The sequence below is a fragment of the Physeter macrocephalus genome, chromosome 21 (genome assembly GCF_002837175.3).
Source record: "Physeter macrocephalus isolate SW-GA chromosome 21, ASM283717v5, whole genome shotgun sequence".
In the NCBI taxonomy this organism is placed as follows: domain Eukaryota; kingdom Metazoa; phylum Chordata; class Mammalia; order Artiodactyla; family Physeteridae; genus Physeter; species Physeter macrocephalus.
The window spans coordinates 87,587,355-87,592,481 of NC_041234.1; positions in this window are offsets into that span (position 1 = coordinate 87,587,355).

A 5,127-nucleotide genomic window follows, 5' to 3' on the forward strand; every position below is an offset into this window, starting at 1 on the left:
TGTCAAAGAGTGTTCTTCCTATGTTTTCCTCTAAGAGTTTTATAGTGTCCGGTCTTATATTTAGGTCTCTAATCCATTTTGAGTTTATTTTTGTGTTTGTTGTTAGGGAGTGTTCTAATTTCATTCCTTTACATGTAGCTGTCCAGTTTTCCCAGCACCACTTATTGAAGAGACTGTCTTTTCTCCATTGTATTTCCTTGCCTCCTTTGTCACAGATTAGTTGGCCATATGTGTGGGGGTTTATCTCTGGGTTTTCTATCCTGTTCCATTGATCTATATTTTTGTTTTTGTGCCAGTACCATACTGTCTTGATTACTGTAGCTTTGTAGTCTAGTCTGAAGTCAGGGAGCCTGATTCCTCCAGCTCCGTTTTTTTCCCTCAAGACTCCTTTGACTATTCAGGGTCTTTTGTGTCTCCACACAAATTTTAAGATTTTTTTGTTCTAGTTCTGTGAAAAATGCCACTGGTAATTTGATAGGGATTGCATTGAATTTGTAGCTAAATCCTAATTTTAGAGCTTTAACCTAAGGAAGTTGTTTTGTGCAATTGTTGAACTTACCATCTGGATATTAAACACAGAATTAATTAAAATGCCATAAATTCTATTCTCAGTGTGCTCACAGGGAAATGATGAAAGGCAGTTTTCAGGAGGTATTTACCAAACAGTGTTTTATCCATGTATTCCCCAGAGCCTGTACCCTCACCACTGGAGCAATCTAGCACACATTGAGATTGATGGGTGTATATGCCTGGGCTATGGCCTTGTTTTCACAATGTACTTGTGACCCTGTCACTGCTCCATTTACCCTCCAGCATTTAGCTGTTGTTGTCATATACTCTGAGGATACTGCTTTTGGTTTTTTCTCTCATCCCTCCTACCTCTGCTAGTGTTGGATCACTGGAATTAGCAGGTGTTCTAGATAATCAAACCCAGGAAGGCTATCATATTTTGCTTATGTTGTTTGCCTTTTCATATGTGTTAATTTTGTCTCCCCAGCTAAATTGTAAGCTCCTTTAAGTTAGGGAGTGCTAGGCTTATAAGCAATGTTCCATTAATGTTTACAAACAAATGCCACATCTCTTATGCACATTAGTCCTTTATCTTGTACAGTCAAAACTTTTTCATTGCTACTGTTGGAGAGGTTGTGAAAACACCATGATAGAATTTATAGGTTCACAAGTGGAAGAAGCAGAAGAGATAGCTTAGGGTGAAAGACAGCCCTAAGGTTTTGAAAGTCCTATCAAAATTCAAGTGTGTAATCTGGTAGGGGTAATGCATTAAATTACAACTAGCCATCAACATCTTTGCTAGATAAATTGACCAAGTGATTTTAATTAGAGCTCCTAAATGACAATAAGTTAAAAGAGCAACTTTTAGCTTGGGTAGGGAGGATGCTATGGAACATGAAATATGTTAAGCGGGTGGCAGAGAGGAGGCAGCCCCATGGTAGGAGGCTTGGACATGCATTTATTCAACAAGTATTTATGAGCTGTGGGACTACATGGGGTGGAGGAGTAGAATGATACGAAGAGAAGTGAGTGCAGAGGGAGTGAAAGAGAAAACAGACAAACTCCTTCACAATTTTGTCCAAGGCTAGACTTTTGGACATCCAAAGGTTATTTTTCCTGCAAACATCTTATCTCTTCTTTGTTACCTTGTTTTAGAGCACGCTGGAAATTCCCTTATCTGCTAGTTCCTTATCTGTTCTTGATTCCTTTGCTTGTTCATTGACAATAAGGCCGCCCTGGCTTCCTGGAAAAACTTCTCTTCTCTGCAGTCCCAGAAGATATTTGCTTTACCCTCTAAGCTGCCTTGGCTGGGCTCTGGGGATTTATATAAAGAGATATTTTGGAGCAAAAATGGAGGCCCTCTCATGTTTTGGTGTTGTGTGCAGACTGGGTTGATGAGGGGGGTAACTTTTCAGGAAGAAAACTGTCCCCTGAGAGATGCTAACATTAACCTGGGAACTAAAGATTGCAGATGCAGAGGGACCTTTGAGCTATAAGGCTTTCACAGTCACACTGCACTAAATCAGGGAGAAAAAAAGAAGAAAAACAAAAGGCCGCTTGAAGGGAAAAGCTCAAATTATATATTCTTTCTGAAGAATGCGTCTTTGTTCCCTCAGGACTGGTACAAACCCTCATATGCCTTGTCTGATGGTAACAAATCAGTGTTTTGAAGGTAGCACAGTATCAGAAAGGTCACACACAGGCTTTGGTGCTAAAAGACTTGTGTTAGAAACCTATCTGTACCACTTAATAGCTGTGTGGCCTTGATCAAAGATACATCAATGTTATTGCCTCAGTTCGCCAATCTCTAAAATTGAGATTCCAGTGTCTATCTCCCAGGGTTTTTAGAATTAGAAATAACACAGAAAAAGCACTGGCACAGTGCTCTCATAAACTAGGTGCCCAAACAGTAGCAGGCAATATTAATACAATATTCATGATGTGGAGATAATTCAGATTCCTTCCTCTGCCTGGGAGATGGGCTAGAGAGGTTGCAACTGAGGAAGAGGGTACACCAGTTCCTCTGCAATGGTTAGATAATTATCAGAGAAGTAAGAGATATTTCACTGTGCTAGAGAACCAGCAAAAGTTTCAGATAAATGAGAAGAAAACACAGGATAAACAGTTACATTACAAAATGAGCAACCCTAAATACTGGCATTTATGGAAAATTCAACTGTGGGACAATCACTTATGATTAGTACCACTCTTTTCCATGTAGACCATAAATGTGCTAAAAAAAACCCTTATAAATCGGTTGTTCTCTTACATTGATTAATTCTCTCTCTTATTTACATTGATAAGACGAAATGGTTTACTAGACACCTAAATGTCAACATTGGCCTAACCTGGGTTGAATAATCTCAAGCTCTGAATTAATGGATTTGTGACACAGCCAGGTAAAGTTCTGCTTGTTTTTCCTTTATTCCAAATTTCCCATTTGATGGTATACTGTCCTTTAAATTGAGACAATTTTTATTTAGGCTTTCATTATCAGCAGGTGGCCAAAGGGCACTTTTTTAAAACAGTTTTTTTTTGGTTGTTATTTATAGAAAATATACATTATGCCAAATTTCCTGAGTTTACAGATGTTTCGTTCACGGTGGAAAAACATCCATTTTCTGACATTGTTATCGTATCTGAAAGGTTTTTCACATATATGCAGATATCAGTCTTGCAAAATTACTGGGGAGTCAGTAACTAACAAGAAAGGCTTTATGTTTCTTTTATGTTGGGGTTTAGGGCTAGACAGAATGATTTTTACTGTGGTAAAATCTATACAACATTACCATTAAAACCTAGCATTGTAACCAGTGTACATTCACATTGCTACCACCACCACCATTCATTTCTAGACTTGTTCATCTTCCCAATGTAAAACTTTATTAAACACTAACTCCTTATTCTCCCTCCTCCCAGCCCGTGACAACCACCATTCTACTCTCTGTCTCTATGAATTTGACTAGTCTAGGTACCTTATATAGATGGAATCGTACAGTATTTGTCCTTTTATGTCTGGCTTATTTCACTTAGCATAATGTCTTCAAGATTCATCCATGTTGTAGTATGTATCAGAATTTCATTATGTTTTATGGCTCAGTAATATTCCTACAGGCCTTATTTTGTTTATTCATTCATCTGTTGATGGAAACTTTGGTAGATTCACCTTTTGGCTATTGTGAATAATGCTGCTATAAAAATGTGTGTATAAGTATCTGAGTCCCTGCTTTCAATGTTTTGGGGGTATAAACCTAGGTGTAGAATTTCTGGATCATAGGTAATTCTGTGTTTAACTTTTTGAGGAACCACCGAACCATCTTCTACAGTGGTTACACTATTTTACATTCCCAGAAGCAGTGCATGAGAGTTCCAATTTCTCAACACCCTTGACAAGTCTTACTTTCCATTTTTAAAAAGTTATAGCCATCCTAATGAATGTGAAGTGGTACCTCATTGTGGTTTTAATTTGTATTTCTCTAATGACTAACAATGTTGAGTATCTTTTCATGTGCTTATTGGCCATTTTATATTTTCTTTAGAGAAATATCTGTTCAAATCATTTGCTTATTTTGGAATTGGGTTGTTTGCCTATTTTTAATTGGTATTTTTGCTAAGCTTCAGTCAGCTCCAGCAATGGAGCTGAGCTAATTCTTCTCAACAAGAAAAATAAAACTAATTGTAAAAATCAAGGACAAAACGTGAAGAGAAACCATCTAAGAGTTGTAGAGAGTAAATTATGTTTCTTAAGTAAAGAGGAAGAAAGGGAGAACAAATGGGAAATCCAGAAATCTGCAGGGAGATGAAGAGACCACAGGAATTGCTGTTTCTTTAATTAGTTGGGATAGCCAGGCAGGGTAGCTATGTCATGCCTGACTAAGTTAATGGAAAGGTGCAAAACAAGACTGAATTGAAGGTGAAAAAGTCAGGAAGGTGCAGGTGATACTAGATATGAGGATTAGCATTCTAATCAAACACTACTATATGGTTGGCTGTTGGAGTAAAATATGTTGGGAGATGAATAAAATTGCATCCTGGACTTCAGTTGTTTGACATTTGCTCTAAAATGTTATTTTAAGATTTAGTTATAATTTAAGTTTATAATATGCTTTAGATACGAACAAGGTTGAAAATAATGTCTCTTTATCGTAATCAAACAAGTCAGCTTACACCTTATAGCTCAAACCTTGGAGGCTGTGGCATACAACTGCCATCTGGTGTTGGTATGTTCGCATAGCAGGCTTATGCATTTAATACATTCAAAACAAAACAAAACAAAATAAAAAACCTACTTGGGGACAGAATTTGCAAAACTGAAGTGATGAAGTGTTAGAGGTCTAAATTAATAAATTAATAAGGTGTTATTGTTTTAAAAAAGAGGACAGAAAGCAACCTCTGAAAATACTTCCTTATGGAATTCAGAGTGATGCAGAGGCTGTTCCTATTTACTATTGGCAAAAGGGGATTTTTTTCATGAATGTGGACAGCCCGTGAATTGTGAATGGATTCATTGTCTTGGTGGTCTGGTTTACCCTTGAATATGCTGTAAATTTACACAGCTGAGAAAGTGATCAAATACAAAAAGAAGAGCATTTGAGAGGAGACGTTTTGTAAGCTCTA